The sequence below is a fragment of the Anomaloglossus baeobatrachus genome, chromosome 1, assembly GCF_048569485.1.
Source record: "Anomaloglossus baeobatrachus isolate aAnoBae1 chromosome 1, aAnoBae1.hap1, whole genome shotgun sequence".
Lineage (NCBI taxonomy): Eukaryota > Metazoa > Chordata > Amphibia > Anura > Aromobatidae > Anomaloglossus > Anomaloglossus baeobatrachus.
Genome location: NC_134353.1, coordinates 569,334,405 through 569,354,197, shown reverse-complemented (window position 1 = coordinate 569,354,197; position 19,793 = coordinate 569,334,405).

The window sequence follows — 19,793 nt, the reverse complement described above, 5'->3', positions numbered from 1 at the left end:
ATATGTGGGGGGCACAATGGTGGCATTATTATGTGGGAGGCACAGTGATGGCATTATTACCATGTGGGGGAACAGTGGTGGCATTACTATGTGGGAGCATAGTGGTGGCATTAATATGTGTGGCAGTAAGAGAAGTTGTTTTTTGTGCCATACAGCAGGTGCAGTAATAGGGGACACGTACGCCAGCAGCGACTCAGTATTGGGGTGACGGCAGGATGAGGGGTTTTTGCAGCTTGGGAATAGATGGGGATGGTGCCGGAAGTGTGAGAAGTCAAATATGTCTTTGTTGTAATCTCTGTAGACAAGGTGTGGCTGGAAGAAGTTGTCATGTCGGTCTGGGCCAGAATGAAAAGACGGAAAAAGTGAACTATTCCATCCGAAAGAATGTCAGCTGTAAGCCACCATCTATAACTGCACTGTAATCTCTTGTATGTACTGCAGGGCTGATATCTACCACTATATAGTCACCATATAATATCAGTGTCATCTGCTGAGGTTCCACTATACCCACAAGTAGTCTGCGCCACCGTAGTTATCATGGTTACTGGTAAGGGGCCCACTCAGATGTTTTGCCCCCCCCCCTGAGCTGAAACCCTAGCTACGCCACTGGCTACAACTGTTGCATTCCTGGTGTCATACCATTCATGACCAATAGACAATGCCAGAGGCCTCTTACCTGGGCCAAGAAGAAAAAGAACTGGACTATTGTTGTAATTTTCTGAGATAATGACTTTTTTTTCATTGGCAGTAAGCCATAATCATCATCATGAATAGTAATAAACACTTGAAATACATCACTTTGTGTGTAATGCCTCTCATAAATAATATATGCGTTTCCCTTTTTGTATTAAATTACTGAAATAAATAAACTTTTTGATGGTATTTTAATTTATTTAGATGCACTTGTATATATATACATATGTGTGTGTGTGTGTATGTGCGCAGTGTATACATGCATGTGTGCTATGTATTTAGTATGTATTCTGTGTTCTATGCGTGTGTAACATACAGTGTTTGTGTCACATACTGTGTGTATGTACTGTAGCATCCGCATTTATAAATCCTGATAGTGCAGATGAGCGTTCAAAGGTGTAATCACAACAACAATCACTCAGCAAATGAGCAAAATGCTGTTCATTCATTGGATGATTGGATTGTTTGTTGTGGAACAAAAATCATTGTTCTCAGCAGCACATCCTCAGACGCAAACTACTGTACACATGTGCTGCTGATTAAACTGAATGGGTGTAAGAGGTGTCGCTATTAGTGTTGAGCGAGTATGCTTGTCACTACTCGGTACTCGCACGAGTATCACTGTACTCGGGCTACTCGGCGGGTACCGAGTAATCTCGCGATACTTGTGCTGTACTCGTGGTCTTCATTCCTGCATGTTGGCGCTCTTTTGAGAGCCAGCCCTCATGCAAGGATTGGCTGGCAGACCACTGCAATTCCACAGCCCTGTTAGTTGTGGAATTGCAGTGATTGGCCGGCCCTCACAGCATGACCGTGCCTTTAGCCCGACACTTCCCCGCTCGGCTAAGCCCCCTCCCGCACTCCACTCCGCATGTATATATATACACGCATACACACACACGCACGTTTTTTTTTTACTTTACATTTTTATGGTTTCTACATGCTGCCGGGGGTCATTTCAGAATAATACTCGGGTCTCCCATAGGATAACATTGGGCTCGGTGCTCGGGCCGAGTACACGAGTATCTTGGGATGCTCGGCTCGAGCCTCGCGCACCCGAGATTTTTGGTACTCGCTCATCACTAGTCGCTATGATACAGTGATGCCACTGACAGGACAAATGAGTTTTTCCGAAAACGATGGTAAACAATAACAAGATTTATTATCTCAAAACTCGCCCCTGTTTGTATCGGGAAGGAAAAATACAAACTAGTAAAATAAACAGTGCAAATCAAACAAATTGTACAAGAGGATTTTGTTTCCAATTTTACTACCAGGAGAACAGTCACATACTCTTGGTCCCTAAAAAGGAGATGTCTTCCCTGGGGGCCAATAATACCACCCCCTCCCTTAAATATGACTGGATCTACACAGGGCTAATTCCAAAAGGGAAGCCGTAATATGTGTCTTTTCTGCTGGTTCATAATTTTAACACTAAGGGGCCCTTTGCACACTACGACATCGCAGGTGCGATGTTGGTGAGGTCAAATCGAAAGTGAAGCACTTCCGGCGTCGCTCTCGACATCGTAGTGTGTAAATCGTTTTAACTACGATTACCGAGCGCAAAAGCATCGGTATCGTATGATCGATGTAGTGTCAGTCATTTTCATTATTTTGGCTGCAGCGACGGTACGATGTTGTTGCTCATTCCTGCAGCAGCACACATCGCTGTGTATGAGGTCGCAGGAGCGAGGAACATCTCCTACCTGCGTCCCATCTGCAATGCGGAAGGAAAGAGGTGGGCGGGATGTTTACATCCCACTCAGCTCCGCCACTCCGCTGCTATTGGCCGCCTGCCGTGTGACGTTGCTGTGACGCCACATGACCCGCCCCCTTAGGAAGGAGGCGGGTCGCCGGCCAGAGCGACGTCGCAGGGCAGGTAAGTGCATGTGAAGCTGCCGTAGCGATAATATTAGCTACGGCAGCTATCACAAGATATCGCAGCTGCGACGGGGGCAGGGACTATCGCGCTCGGCATCGCAGCATCGCCTTGCGATGTCGTAGAGTGCAAAGGGCCCCTATCTCCAATCAATACACTCCCTGGGATCCCAATAAGACCAAAACTCAGCTGTACAGTTTAGCAGAATTCAACCCAAGTTTACCAACAAGAATAACATAAAATAACTGACCATATTCAATTTCCTTGAAAAACAAATATTAACAATTTACTTTTTATTTAACATACTCTGCAAGAAAATCCAATCGAAGCAGGAGGGTGCCTTGGGAACTTCACCCCGGCTGCGGCCTTTCTAAACTTCGCACCGTGGTATAAACAGTCGTTGGGAAAATGAATGCAGTTCGTGCCTCACTGACACGGTCCCATAGAGACCAGATATTTAGGTTGGTCTAAATACCTAACTAACCCTAGCTAAACTCGTTGGACCGGTCAAGGAGAATTTGGAATAGAACGAGTAACATCCTTGCTTTGGATGTAGAGTGCTTTATTCTTCACACTTCACAAATCGGCCGGCTCTTTTCAAATGACTTTCTGTTGTTGGTCTTCTTTCTTTTTCACACTCTTAGCCGAACGGAAATTGAGGATAAATGTCCCAGACGTCACCAGTCACAGGAGCACACAGCACAAAAACCCTGCTCATCTCAGCTTCGTCTCCGTTACCACCAACCGATTTCTATTCACAACAAAACTTTATTCATCCTCAACTTAACTGACACAGCAATGGTGCAATAAAAGTATTTTATAAATCAAGTCGCAAAATAGCATTTTCACTACATAGTTCTGCTATTATTTACATCACTGTACCCACAAAATTATTCAAGTATTATTTTGTAAACACTTAACTTAATAAATTTTAGAAAAACAGTGAGTGCTGCTGACATCTAGTGGTCAGATGCTATTGTGAAGCCCCACAAGTGCAGTGTCGGTGCATTCCCTCAGGGACTCCACTCGGCTGGATCTTGTCACAGGTAGGAGATCTTCTTTTAGAATTGTCGTGACGCCACTCTCAGAATTGCGGTCAGTGGGGACCGCCACTGCAGGTTGAGGGACGCCTGGGGCTGATGGCGGGTGCAGTCAGTTGTAATAGCCTCCTGAGAGTGAGGCAAGCCCCAGGGCCCTGTGTAGGTGTGTAGAACCACAAGGCGCAGAATAACTCCACACAAGCAGATTGTCTTTCAGGGGTTTTACTCACTGATGATGGCAGGGTGAGTAACCCGGGCGTAGCTGGGATGAACCAGGCTGGAACCAGGTATCCTTCAGGCTGACTGATGAGGGTGACTACCGACTCGCCTTCCTTAGCCCTTCTGTGGTTTGTGGTAACCCCGACTTTTAGTCCCTATGGGGGTCACCCAGGGAAGTAACTACTCCCCTCGTTTGCCGTGTGCTTGTTGCCTGGGCCAGATCACTCCAGCTTCTTGCCTCCTGTGAACTGTGGGCCCTAACTGTGGCTACGTGGCTGCGGCTTTTAGGTGTTGTGGTGTGGGCTTTGAGGGCCCCACACCGGCAGGTTTAGCAGGGAAAGGTGGATCTATCCCCGCTCCGGGATCTGCCGCCCGTTTGGGCCTGGTTCTCCCTAGCAGTCTCCTTACTTCCCACTCTGTGCTCTCTCTCTAGCTGGAGATGGGTTTCGGGTAGCCCTCCTAGGTGACCGTTCTCCCCCGTCGGTAGCCACTGCGCGGACGCTGTCAGACTACAGCAGCCCAGGGGAAGGGGTCAGCTCTCCTCGGAGCTCCCTGGACTCTGCTCTGAACCGGCTCACATCTGGGACCTTCACTGCTGCTCCTGTCTGAGCTCCACTTTCCTGCTCCTCACTCCTCCACACTCTGCTGCAGACTCTTTACTCCTCCCTCTCTTTTCCCTTTTGTGCCTGCCTACGCCACCTAGCAACCAGACTCTCTTACCACACCCCTTGAGAGGAGATGGAGGCTTTTGGCCCCCTCCAGTATTCCAGTGGAGGTGAAGGCTTTTCCCCCTCCTGGGATCCCCAGGGGTCCTCTCATGGGTACATGTGTGAGACCTGATCACTATGCGCCTGTGTAGTCACACCTCGGTCAGCCTTCTGGATTACCTGTATTGTACTGTCCCCAGCATGGGTGCAGTACTCAGTGGTGCCTGACCAGGTCAGGGGCGCCACATTCCCCCTTAGTTATCACCAGCACGTCCTCGGGCTGCAAGACAACATTTTAAAATGCATGCATAAAACATTAAAACATGGTAAAACATTTTTAAAAGCACCAGGTACCATACATCACCACCCTCCACCCACAAGTCCGTTAACCCACCCAAAACCCTCTCACGTTGGCCGCGCCTTCAGCCACTTCTGGCAGGATGTAGAGGCGGCTTTCATGGTCTGGTGGTCTCAGGGTATACCTGGCCTGGTGGATCCGCGCCTTCAGCCTCTTCTGGCAGGATGTAGAGGCGGCCTCCACAGTTGGTGCTGACCAGGTACCCTCTTTGTGGTGGAGAGCCAGGCCCCATAAACAGGCATGCTCTCTGGTTGCAGGTGAGCCAAGGCCCTATATACGGACGTGCTCCCTGGTTGCAGACGAGCCAAGCCCCTAAACAGGCTGACTCTGGTGGTGGTGGTGCCCTCTGGTGTAACTATTTACACTGCGAGAGTTTGTGGCTATAGCCAGTTCATAGCCTTAAGGTTTATTTCTCACATCAGTTTATGTGGGCACATCTCTTAAACTTGTAAAACGTTGCAAAACAAACTTTTCAAACTGGTAACTTGCTTTACTTTACATGAACTTATGCAGATTCCTCTTCACCAGGGCTTGGGCCTGTAGGGCTGCAGCACCTGTTGCTTCCTTGACCTTTTTCTTCATCTGTGGTTGTCTCATCAGTAGGTCCTTTGTCTTTTCTTTCTTTTTCTGTATCTGTTTCTTTTTCTTTAGGACATGGTGTTACATCTAGCGCATACCACCCTCTTTCTCCTTGATGCATGGTAAACTGCACTGTGTCTCCCATTCTTAGGTTTCTTCCAGGATGTCCTCTGGGCAGATGGGCTCTGACGTCTCTCCTATTGACAAAAATGCCTTCTTTGATACCAGGTGCAACGATGAATCCGTATCCTGACTTCAGGCTAAAGTCTTCCACAATTCCTCTACAAAGGGGTCCTCTGACCTGTGCTTTGGCTCTTCTCAGGAACCGTTTTTCTTGTAGGTCTCTGGCCGTGACTTCTCTTTGCTCTGGGGATGGCGGAGCAGGTGACAACTGGTTTCTGCTACGGCGCCGTGTCTTGCGGGCTTGATTCTGCTGGGTGGCTGCTTCACTGCTGGCAGGCTCCCAGGTGAGGTTGCTGGATAAATCTTCCTCTTCATCCCAGCGAGAATATGGCAACATCTCCGGCTCTGGGCATGGATCCACTGCTGGTGGCTCCTGAGTCAGCTCCTCAGCTTCCTGGCCTCCCCTCCCCCTTAGTTCTTCTGAGCACTCCTTTGGTGGCAGTGCTGGGGATGGACTTTCTTCAGCAGGCCCAGGCAGGGATCTTTTTGGCATGATTGCTGCAGGAGTCGTCTTGGGGGTATGCGGAGGGAGTATGTACTGGTCCACCAACCATTGTGGAAACTTGGCCTCCATGTCAGCCTTCAGCTGCCAGTATGCGGGGTCCTCCCCCAGCGTGGGCTTTCCAGCAGGGACCTCTTTGGACTGGGGAGCGGTGTCTGCTCTGGCCTTGCAGGCCGGGGTAAATGGTGATGCCATCTTATCTTGGCGGGCCGCGCCTGACATGGCGGCGGCCTGGTCTTGGCGGGCCGCGCCCTGCATGGCGGCGGCCTGGATCGGCGTCGCTGTCGCGATGGGATCGGTGCAGGCTGGGCTGGGCGTCGCTGCAGCGATCGGAGCTTGGCGGGCCGCACCTGGCGTGGCTGCGGCCTGGATGGGCGTTTCTGGCGCAGCTTGGATCGGCGTCGCAGCTGCGATGGGGTCTTTGCAGGCTGGGCTGGGCGTCGCTGCCTCGATCGGAGCTTGGCGGGCCGCACCTGGCGTGGCTGCGGCCTGGTTCAGCACCTCACTTGCGGCGCGGACGAGCGTTGCTGCTGCGGTGGGGTCTCGGCGGGCCGGGCCTAGCATGGCGGCGGCCTGGGTCAGCGTCACACCTGCAGCGCGGATGAGGGTCGCGGTGGCAGCCGGTTCTTTACGGGCCGGGCAGGGCATCGCTGCAGGGACTGGGTCTTGGTGGGCCGAGCAGGGCATCGCTGCGGCGGCCGGGGCTTGGCGGGCCGAGCAGGGCATCGCTGCGGCGGCCGGGGCTTGGCGGGCCGCACCTGGCGTGGTTGCGGCCTGGCTCAGCGTCGCCGCGCCGGGCGCCTCTTCAGGGACCGCGGGCGTGGCAGCAGGGGTCGGGGCACTCGCGCCGGCAGGGGTAACACTGGACTCACCCATCGGTAGCAGCATCGGGGTCTGAGTCGTCACCGCCCGATCTGGCACTCGGCGCGCGGCTCTCTCCTCATAGGCCTGAACCGCCGCGGTCATCCACAGAAACTCCGTCCGTCCCTCTCTGATCAGCCTTCCGACCCTGGCCTCCAGTTGATCGCAGAACTCGGCGAGCTCCCGACACCACCAGGCAGCGGAGCCTGGCTCTGGGTCTCTGCATTCAGACGCCATTTTCTCTAACAACAAGCTGCTGGCTTCTTTTCCGTTCCGCCGTCTCTGGACGCTTCCGCTCTCTTCACAAGCGAGGTCAGAACTCTGCAGGGGATCTCTGGGTAGCCACACCTCTTCGTGGGCGGTAACTTCTTCCAGCGCGGGCTGCTGTTGTTTTTCAGCGCGCTTTTCATGGTGGCAATATGGCGGCGCTTCCAATTTTCCAAGCGGACCGCCCAGGCACATGGTCACCTGTCTGAACAGGTCTAGTCCTTATCCTGTTCGTGACGCCAGATGTGAAGCCCCACAAGTGCAGTGTCGGTGCATTCCCTCAGGGACTCCACTCGGCTGGATCTTGTCACAGGTAGGAGATCTTCTTTTAGAATTGTCGTGACGCCACTCTCAGAATTGCGGTCAGTGGGGACCGCCACTGCAGGTTGAGGGACGCCTGGGGCTGATGGCGGGTGCAGTCAGTTGTAATAGCCTCCTGAGAGTGAGGCAAGCCCCAGGGCCCTGTGTAGGTGTGTAGAACCACAAGGCGCAGAATAACTCCACACAAGCAGATTGTCTTTCAGGGGTTTTACTCACTGATGATGGCAGGGTGAGTAACCCGGGCGTAGCTGGGATGAACCAGGCTGGAACCAGGTATCCTTCAGGCTGACTGATGAGGGTGACTACCGACTCGCCTTCCTTAGCCCTTCTGTGGTTTGTGGTAACCCCGACTTTTAGTCCCTATGGGGGTCACCCAGGGAAGTAACTACTCCCCTCGTTTGCCGTGTGCTTGTTGCCTGGGCCAGATCACTCCAGCTTCTTGCCTCCTGTGAACTGTGGGCCCTAACTGTGGCTACGTGGCTGCGGCTTTTAGGTGTTGTGGTGTGGGCTTTGAGGGCCCCACACCGGCAGGTTTAGCAGGGAAAGGTGGATCTATCCCCGCTCCGGGATCTGCCGCCCGTTTGGGCCTGGTTCTCCCTAGCAGTCTCCTTACTTCCCACTCTGTGCTCTCTCTCTAGCTGGAGATGGGTTTCGGGTAGCCCTCCTAGGTGACCGTTCTCCCCCGTCGGTAGCCACTGCGCGGACGCTGTCAGACTACAGCAGCCCAGGGGAAGGGGTCAGCTCTCCTCGGAGCTCCCTGGACTCTGCTCTGAACCGGCTCACATCTGGGACCTTCACTGCTGCTCCTGTCTGAGCTCCACTTTCCTGCTCCTCACTCCTCCACACTCTGCTGCAGACTCTTTACTCCTCCCTCTCTTTTCCCTTTTGTGCCTGCCTACGCCACCTAGCAACCAGACTCTCTTACCACACCCCTTGAGAGGAGATGGAGGCTTTTGGCCCCCTCCAGTATTCCAGTGGAGGTGAAGGCTTTTCCCCCTCCTGGGATCCCCAGGGGTCCTCTCATGGGTACATGTGTGAGACCTGATCACTATGCGCCTGTGTAGTCACACCTCGGTCAGCCTTCTGGATTACCTGTATTGTACTGTCCCCAGCATGGGTGCAGTACTCAGTGGTGCCTGACCAGGTCAGGGGCGCCACACTATCATTACAGGTGTGCCTTTTGCTCATAATCAATACCAACACATATCGCTCTACACTCTCAAACATGAGGACAGATTGATCTACTATACTGTTACCCTAAAAGTAAGACCTAAACTGAAAATAAGACCTAGAAGAATTGTTCAGCCTTATAAGTCCTAGTACGGTTCAATAATGAAGTGTCCGGACAGTTAAAAAAGTTAAAGAACATGGGATGACATTTTATTAAAGAAAGAAAACACACCCAAAAGAAAGAAGACACCCCCAATAGAGAGATGACAGCCCCCAAAAAAGCAGACAGCCCTCCCCATAAAAAAGTAACACACAAAAGACTACAAACAACAACAGCTGGCGAGTGGCAATGCTAGATGGGCTCTCCCACAGTGATCTGCATCACTATCAGGTTCCTTGCAATTCCACTCACACACATTGGGTCCTGTATCCCTCTACTATCACACACACATACATGCATAGGGTCCCACTAACTTTGCTCTCACTAACTCTGCGTGAGTGATACTGCTTCCGGCCAATGGAAAAGCAACCGCTGAGGGTTGCAAGGGGACCTAATAAAGGTTCTGATGTCTGAGGACCACGGTGGAGTGCAGGGGGACCTAACAACGATGCAGATGTCCGAGGTCTGGTAAATTTAATTCTGCTGGGAGGGTGTACCTTCTTTTCAGGGTAAACTTAAGCGGGCTTTACACGCTACGATATCGTTAATGATTTATCGTCGGGGTCACGTTGTTTGTGACGCACATCCAGCGTCATTAACGATATCGCAGTGTGTGACACTTATGTGCGGCCTAAAATGATCGCAAAAGTGGCCAAAATCGTTTGCCGCAGAGAAGTCGTCCTAAAACAAAATATCGTTCTCTTCTAATTAGAGATGTTGTTCCTCGTTCCTGCGGCAGCACACATCGCTATGTGTGACACCGCAGGAACGAGGAACATCTCCTTACCTGCCTCCACCACCAATGCGGAAGGAAGGAGGTGGGCGGGATGTTTACGCCCCGCTCATCTCCGCCCCTCCGCTTCTATTGGACAGCTGCCGTGTGACGTCACTGTGATGCCACATGACCCGCCCCCTTAGAAAGGAGGCGGATCGCCGGCCAGAGCGACATCGCAGGACAGGTAAGTCGGGGGTAAGCAAGGTTGTCCGTGACGGGCAGCGATTTGCCCGTGTCGCACAACTGACGGGGGCGGGTACGATCACTATCGCTAGCGAGATCGCAGCATGTAAAGCCCACTGTAGCCGTGTTTCTCAAAAAATAAGACCTACTCCGAAAATAAGCCCTAGCGCATTTTTAAGGGCAAAAGAGATTATGACACTGTTTTATTTCCGGGCAAACATGGTACTGAGTGTTCTGTGCGCATTATTCTTCCTTATCCTATGTATAGAGGCCAGGAAACAAGTATCAAAGGACAGAATACATTTCACAGTGTGACCTCAACAACTGAAAATGCAACCTAAAAGTTTGTGTATGTTGGTGCAATATGTGAGCCCTTAGGGCCCCGCTTTAAACTTTTGCCCAGAACCCCACTTTGTTTAAAACTGGACCTGCCAGGATAGCATCAGTCAACTCAGCAGAGTGTGATTCTGGTTTGCATAATGTTCCACAGAGCGAGTTCTTTGTTTGAGCCACAGTATGGAATCAGTGGTGGAGTGGATATGGGTCAAAAGGGTCAAAAATGGGTCAAATGGACCCATTGACATGCATTGCCAATTTTTGTGTCAACTCAGCAGAGTGTGATTCTGGTTTGCATAATGTCCCACAGAGCGAGTTTTTTCTCTGATCCGCAGTATGAAATCAGTGGTAGAGTGGACATGGGTCAAATGGGTCAAATGGGTCAAAAATGGGTCAAAAATGGATCGAATGGACCCATTGACATGCATTGCCTATTTTTCTCCAACCCTTGAATCAAAATAGACACGTATCTGTGATCTTCACGAAAACCACAGATGTCACTCTTATGCAAAAATCAGACGTGTGAATGAGCCCCAAGGCTAATTTTTTTACAGTGTAGTTATATATTTATGTTTTTATAGTTAAGCTGAGCTATTTAGATGTAACTGTGTTGATCTTATGTGATGGTGAAAATGTGGAATGTAGAAAAAAATACTTTTTAGGTGTATCAGAGCTGTGTTTGTAAAAAGAAGTAGACTGATATAGCAGAGCTGAGATTCACAAATTCAACCCTCTTACTTCTTAAGCCTCCTTCACAAGATAATGGAGGTTCACCATATCTGTTCTACCTGTATACTACACACAAGTAAAGTGTCATCTTTTGTTCCAGTGATGAAGGGGATTCTATTTGAGAAAAAAATGTTCTTGAAGCATAATGCCTGTTTCCCTGAGTACCTACGTTTAATGCCAAATTAAGAGACCTTTGTTTTTACCCCCTTGTATGGCTTGCTCATCATCATACAGAGCGCAACAGGCCTGTGTGAAGGTATGCAGGGTAGTAACAACACTAGACACACCCAGCAACCCCTTATTTCTAGCAACCTGGAAAAATCCATGGGAAACAAATTCTGAACAAAATGAGAGCCTGGTGGAAACACCAAAGGCTCACAGCAGCTCAAAACACATTGCAAAAACAGGAGAACCTGAGCAATTTGCTGAAAAACAGTTTAAAGTTTTTATTGCACAAAGATATCAAAAATACAAGTATAGTACAATTAATCTCATTAATAGTCATACAAAAAATGGAGGACAGATGGAAGGCAATTAATAACAAGCAAAACAGTGGCCTGGTACGGACACCAGGAAAAAGTGTTCCAAAGACGAACTTGTAAAACCCTAAATCACTGGCTTGCAAGCATAGCAGATAAATTTCCCCCAAATCACTGGCATGTAAGCACTATGGAGCTATTGTGAGGGAATGTATCCGAATGCATAGCCCTAAATCACTGGCACGTAAGCATAATAGGGCTAGTAGGAAAGGGGGGGGGGAGGGAAAACTGGTAGAAGCATCAGACTTGGAAAAAGCTGGGCAATAATAACCCCGAGAGGGAGCAGACTTAACCCCAGTCCACATTGGCCAGATGTAGGCGATGGGGAGAGAGAGAATCCCACTCAAGGGTAAAATTCCCAGTAAATGTGCAGTAATGTTAGAATAAGTCAAAAAATCCCAAGCAATGATGCATGTCCCAGTGGATAAGTAATAATATCAGAGTGAGGAAAAAATGTTTTCCCAGATAGGAATGCACGACCTGACTCACTGTCAAAAAGGGCTTAGCCCCTGTTAGTGCCTGCTACAATTTGTGCACGCTTGGGCAACCCCATAAAAGACATCATTAAGTAAGAAGGCTAATGCTCAAAGTAAATGTGGGTGCCCAGCAAACCGCAAAGATATAATTTACATGGCAGCAGGACTAAGGGTGATAAAGGGGTGACCAGTGCCCGGAAGCACTATATTGCAGATAAGCCCCCCTATGGAGGGTATGGGGGAAAGAGGGGAACCAAATGGCGGTTCGACCTCGGGGAAGGAACACAAATTACCTGGGTGCGGTGGTGGAGAAGGCCCGACGTACGTTTCGCGGCTTACAAGCACGTCGCTTGCCGCTTCGTCATGGGGAAGGTGAAGAGTGGTGCACATATCCGGTAAGTGCAACTCATAAATACCTCCGCGATGGTGAAACCGCGAATAGGATTCAGAGTTCCGGAGTCAGACGGCGCGTGCGCGGGCCAGCCGGACACGCCCCCCGCCCCGCACCCCGGCAGTCAAGGAGTCAGGCGCATGCACGGACGCCCGAGCAATAGTTGCCCAGACGTCCGCGCATGCGCGGACTCCATCGAGACACCGGAGCGCGGACAGGGGACGGCAGGCAGGCGCGCGCACGCGCACAGGACTCCGGGAACAATGAATGGACAAACAAGGCTGAATAACAAGTAAGAAAAACAGAAAGACAAAGGGATACATCAAAAAAACTGAGCACATTATAAAATAATGTAGAGATACAAGATTCATTGTCCATCAAAGGCATATATATCCTAACAAATCAAAATAAATGACAAAAGAAAAACGAATTCATGCATCAATACAGCAGAATCAATAATATGTGTTCATATGCCAATGGATCCCCAAGGAAGACAATAGAGTGTATACATCAAGGAACATCAATAGAATTTCAGGGTTGTCAAGTCCAATCCATTTCGGTAAGAGTCGCAGAGGAACATGAAGCAACATATAATAAAAGAACTAAAAAAGAAAAAGTGAAAAGTGAAGTTAAAAACATAAAAACCACAAAAACCAGACAATCGTTTTTGCAAAGAGACAGTAGGTATATACGATAATACTCATAATAACGAATAAAATTGTAATATACAAAGAACCATAAGTCTCAATATTAAGAAATCAGAGAAAACACAGAAAACACGATGGTCCTACAAAAATGAAGCGAAACTCAAAGCCTCATTAAGACCCATAGGAGTGACCGTATTCAAAGCCACAATCCATTTTGTTTCTCTCTGGGAAAGCATCTTTTTGATGTTGCCACCCCTAATGCCAGTGTGGACCACATCAATCCCCCGAATTTTTAGGGATCTTGGGTCACAATTATGGAATTTTTTGAAATGGCGGGGTAAAGTCTTGAGTAGGGAAAAGTCATTCACCGTCCTGGCCGCGCCAATATCCCGCACATGCTCCCTCACACGTATCCGCAACTCCCTAGATGTGAGTCCCACATAAATAAGTGGACAACTACAGGTGGCATAATAAATGACATTGGCTGTGCCACAAGAAATACGATGTCTAATCTGGTAGGTACGTTGGGAGTCGGAACTAGCGAAGGAGCATGAGCGGAAAACATTGGCGCAGGCAAGACAGTGCCCGCAAGGTATGCAGCCCAGGATGGGACCACTAGAACCAAAAGGATTGGGGCTTTTAGCGATGTAATGGCTATGAACGAGTAAATCATTCAGATTACGGGCTCGACGAGCCGTGACCATGGGCGCAGGAGAGAGAGACCGAGAAAGGACAGGATCTGTTTGGAGAACAGACCAATGGCGGGCCAAAATATCCCGCATCTGATGCCACTCGGAATTATAAGTCGAAATGAAACGAGGATTTGAGTCACCAGAAGGACGTTTCGATGGCTGGTGGATGAGTGAATTTCTGGGGGTATTTTTGGCCCTCAGATAGCCCTTTTTGATGCACCGGCGACTATATCCCCTCTCCTCAAACCGTGTTTTAAGATCCACAGCCTGAGCTTCGAATTTGGCGTCCGATGAGCAGATACGCTTCATCCGTAGGAACTGTCCGGTCGGAATAGCTCGAATCGTAGCCCCTGTGTGTCCCGAGGAGGCGTGAAGAAGTGCATTGACTGATGTGGATTTACGAAAAACATCAGTCTGAACACGTTGGTTGCCATCTACTTCCAGAACAATATCCAGGAAATCAATACGACTCGAGCTATAGTTATAAGTAAGTTTGATGTTATAGATGTTAGAATTAAGACACTGAACGAACGAGTCGAGCTGCTCCACCGTACCCTGCCAGAACATCAAAATATCATCAATGTATCTAATCCAGCACTGCGCCTGGGCAGCGGCCTGCACACCCTCGTCGCCAAAAACCTGTCTTTCCCAGTACCCCAGGAAAAGGTTGGCATACGAAGGCGCACAGGCCGCGCCCATCGCAGTGCCGCGCTTCTGGAGGTAGAAGGAGTTCTTAAAAGTGAAATAATTGTGTGACAGGGCAAAGTTTAACAGCTCGACTACTAGTTCATTCAGCTCTGGATCCCGACCGGACATTTCCAGGAAAAAGCGGGCTGCACGGACGCCATCTTCGTGTCGTATGCATGTATACAATGATTCAACGTCCATTGTGACAAAAAGCAAATCAGGTTCCATCGAGATGCCGTCAACCCTCATGAGCACGTCCGTCGTGTCTTTGGCATAGGATGGCAGTGATTCTACTGATGGTCTTAAATAAAAATCTATAAATCTACAAACTGGTTCACAGAAACCATCAATGCCAGACACGATCGGGCGGCCAGGAGGGTTAACGGCATCCTTGTGGATCTTGGGGAGGAGATATAGCGTCGGGGCTCTAGGGAACTTAACCACCAGACCATCGAACATCTTCCTGGATATAATACCCAGATCATGAGCTTTGGAGAGGATTTGTTGGAGTCGGGAGGAGAAAGAGGTGGTGGGGTCAAAGTCCAATTTTTGGTACGTCTCTTTATCTTTAAGTTGTTTAAATACTTCTCTCTCATACTGTGCCATGGGCCAGATCACAATGTTACCCCCCTTGTCAGCTGCTTTGAAAACCACGTCGTCAAGAGACTGGAGTTCAAGCAAAGCCTGTCTCTGTTTCTTTGTAAGATTATCAAATTGTCGTCGGGTGGAGATTGTCCTGAACTCCTCCATAACAAGTTTTGTAAAAATATCAACGGCCGGACAAACTGACAAGGGGGGGAACTTAGATGACCTGGAGTGGAGAAAGGTGGGAGACGTACCTGCATCATTGGTTTGTTCCAATAACAACTCCTCAAGGGCCACAAGAGCTTCCCGTTCAGGGTCAGTCATAGTGTCCAGACCGACGTCTCGCTTATTATGAAGTTTCTTAAGAACCAACTTCCTCGAAAAGAGGTACAGGTCCTTTAGGGCTGTAAAGTAATGAAAAGAATTGGTAGGGGAAAAGGACAGACCCAAGGCCAACACCTCGACCTGCGTCTCCGAGAGAACATGATTAGATAAATTAATTACCTGGAGTTTGTTTTTCGATTTACCATCCTGAGACTTGCCAGGACCAGGCTTTGAAGGTCCGGGTTTCTTAGGGCCACTTCTAGTAGTGATGCCCCTGGACTCATCTTTGTTATATGAACTCTCGGAGGTAGCAGATCGTGTATCATCCATGGAGCTGGCCGATCTTAGAGACGCTGATCTGGACCGAGTACTGAACCCCGCACGGGACTGAGATCGTGCTCTGACAGCACCTGATTTCCATTTATAAACTCGATTGTTGGCTTGATCAGTCAGATCTCTTTGGAACTTTTTGGACTTATATTCCACCACCTCTTTCTCACATTTGTGTGACTCCAAATCCATCTCCTCGTTAAATCGCTGTAAAAAATCCTCAGACGAATTAGACTTAATAGTAGACAGTAGATTGTCCATCTCAGTCTCAATCTCCAGCAGAGTGGAGCTATTATGGTCACGTAGAAGGGTCAAAAAACCAGTGGAACAAGCATGTGCAAATTCCTCCCACTTGGTCTTGAAGAGGGTATCCTCCACCTCAAATGAAGGAAAAATTTGCACACGGAGGCCGCGAGGAACTAAGTTTTTCTGGATGTATTTATCCAGAAAAGCACGGTTAAGTAAGGTGCGAATACGCTTCTTAAGTAGGACCTTGAATTTAAACACAGCATCACGTGTTTCATTGGTGGAAGAATTCTCTGATGATGCACCTCCATCCTCCTTGAGAGCATTATTCACATGAGAGAGCCACACGGAATCGTGAGCTCTAAAATCCATCATGGAAAGGGCTGTGAGGAACACAGAAATAATTAGCAACCTGGAAAAATCCATGGGAAACAAATTCTGAACAAAATGAGAGCCTGGTGGAAACACCAAAGGCTCACAGCAGCTCAAAACACATTGCAAAAACAGGAGAACCTGAGCAATTTGCTGAAAAACAGTTTAAAGTTTTTATTGCACAAAGATATCAAAAATACAAGTATAGTACAATTAATCTCATTAATAGTCATACAAAAAATGGAGGACAGATGGAAGGCAATTAATAACAAGCAAAACAGTGGCCTGGTACGGACACCAGGAAAAAGTGTTCCAAAGACGAACTTGTAAAACCCTAAATCACTGGCTTGCAAGCATAGCAGATAAATTTCCCCCAAATCACTGGCATGTAAGCACTATGGAGCTATTGTGAGGGAATGTATCCGAATGCATAGCCCTAAATCACTGGCACGTAAGCATAATAGGGCTAGTAGAAAAGGGGGGGGGGGGAGGGAAAACTGGTAGAAGCATCAGACTTGGAAAAAGCTGGGCAATAATAACCCCGAGAGGGAGCAGACTTAACCCCAGTCCACATTGGCCAGATGTAGGCGATGGGGAGAGAGATAATCCCACTCAAGGGTAAAATTCCCAGTAAATGTGCAGTAATGTTAGAATAAGTCAAAAAATCCCAAGCAATGATGCATGTCCCAGTGGATAAGTAATAATATCAGAGTGAGGAAAAAATGTTTTCCCAGATAGGAATGCACGACCTGACTCACTGTCAAAAAGGGCTTAGCCCCTGTTAGTGCCTGCTACAATTTGTGCACGCTTGGGCAACCCCATAAAAGACATCATTAAGTAAGAAGGCTAATGCTCAAAGTAAATGTGGGTGCCCAGCAAACCGCAAAGATATAATTTACATGGCAGCAGGACTAAGGGTGATAAAGGGGTGACCAGTGCCCGGAAGCACTATATTGCAGATAAGCCCCCCTATGGAGGGTATGGGGGAAAGAGGGGAACCAAATGGCGGTTCGACCTCGGGGAAGGAACACAAATTACCTGGGTGCGGTGGTGGAGAAGGCCCGACGTACGTTTCGCGGCTTACAAGCACGTCGCTTGCCGCTTCGTCATGGGGAAGGTGAAGAGTGGTGCACATATCCGGTAAGTGCAACTCATAAATACCTCCGCGATGGTGAAACCGCAAATAGGATTCAGAGTTCCGGAGTCAGACGGCGCGTGCGCGGGCCAGCCGGACACGCCCCCCGCCCCGCACCCCGGCAGTCAAGGAGTCAGGCGCATGCACGGACGCCCGAGCAATAGTTGCCCAGACGTCCGCGCATGCGCGGACTCCATCGAGACACCGGAGCGCGGACAGGGGACGGCAGGCAGGCGCGCGCACGCGCACAGGACTCCGGGAACAATGAATGGACAAACAAGGCTGAATAACAAGTAAGAAAAACAGAAAGACAAAGGGATACATCAAAAAAACTGAGCACATTATAAAATAATGTAGAGATACAAGATTCATTGTCCATCAAAGGCATATATATCCTAACAAATCAAAATAAATGACAAAAGAAAAACGAATTCATGCATCAATACAGCAGAATCAATAATATGTGTTCATATGCCAATGGATCCCCAAGGAAGACAATAGAGTGTATACATCAAGGAACATCAATAGAATTTCAGGGTTGTCAAGTCCAATCCATTTCGGTAAGAGTCGCAGAGGAACATGAAGCAACATATAATAAAAGAACTAAAAAAGAAAAAGTGAAAAGTGAAGTTAAAAACATAAAAACCACAAAAACCAGACAATCGTTTTTGCAAAGAGACAGTAGGTATATACGATAATACTCATAATAACGAATAAAATTGTAATATACAAAGAACCATAAGTCTCAATATTAAGAAATCAGAGAAAACACAGAAAACACGATGGTCCTACAAAAATGAAGCGAAACTCATAGCCTCATTAAGACCCATAGGAGTGACCGTATTCAAAGCCACAATCCATTTTGTTTCTCTCTGGGAAAGCATCTTTTTGATGTTGCCACCCCTAATGCCAGTGTGGACCACATCAATCCCCCGAATTTTTAGGGATCTGGGGTCACAATTATGGAATTTTTTGAAATGGCGGGGTAAAGTCTTGAGTAGGGAAAAGTCATTCACCGTCCTGGCCGCGCCAATATCCCGCACATGCTCCCTCACACGTATCCGCAACTCCCTAGATGTGAGTCCCACATAAATAAGTGGACAACTACAGGTGGCATAATAAATGACATTGGCTGTGCCACAAGAAATACGATGTCTAATCTGGTAGGTACATTGGGAGTCGGAACTAGCGAAGGAGCATGAGCGGAAAACATTGGCGCAGGCAAGACAGTGCCCGCAAGGTATGCAGCCCAGGATGGGACCACTAGAACCAAAAGGATTGGGGCTTTTAGCGATGTAATGGCTATGAACGAGTAAATCATTCAGATTACGGGCTCGACGAGCCGTGACCATGGGCGCAGGAGAGAGAGACCGAGAAAGGACAGGATCTGTTTGGAGAACAGACCAATGGCGGGCCAAAATATCCCGCATCTGATGCCACTCGGAATTATAAGTCGAAATGCTCAGGTTCTCCTGTTTTTGCAACCCCTTATTTCTGTAGCCTGCAAGGGCAAAGATAGTGAGTAACTCGCCCACGACTACAACTCTGCTCCACGTTACACATTGATGACACAATCCGGCGCTTTGCAGACCGTCCGTTTTTTGCCGCATGCGGCAGATTTAGCCGATGCGGCAGCCGGATGGAACGTTGCCTTGCACATTTTTTTGTCCGGCAAAAAAATCTGCATCGCGCCACATCTGGCCGATGCTGCGCGATTTGCAATGCATGCGGCAAAGATGCGGCAAAGCCCGCATCCGGCCGCCACATGCGTTTTTTTCCACTGCGCATGCTCAGTAGCCTGCCGCAAGCGGCAAAAACCGGACGGGCCGCATGTCAAAAACTTATGCAAAGGATGCGGTTTTGTCGCCGCATCCGTTGCATAGGTTTTAGAGCCGGATTGGCCGGCTCTGCTAAACCGGATGTGTGAAAGCAGCCTAAGTCATGAGCTTTGGCAATTATATACTGTAACATTGCCATAGGAGATCATTCACCAGACAAAGGCCAAAAGTTTGCTCTTTCCACCTCTAATAGTTATGTGTCTACATACAGATTGTTTAACAGTATAGGTTAATGCAGTAGACTGTGCTTGCCTATAGAGAGGACCACTGCAAACAAATGCATAGCATGTTGTATAGATTTTTGTACAGTAGGTCGTTATGGTGGACCGATGCCTCGGCATCCATCCTAACTGTGCCTACTGTCGACACATTCCTACTGAGCATATACACACAGCAATGAGCTGAAATGTAGCTTGTAGTTAGCCTTACCAACTGTACTTGAGCCTGGACTAAATTAGGACAGAGGAGTTTTGGAGTTATCTTAAAGAGGTGGTTCACTACTCAGCATAGGGACCACACATCAATGTAAACCTCAGAAAGAAGGCTTTTTTCAAATACCTTTTTTAGGC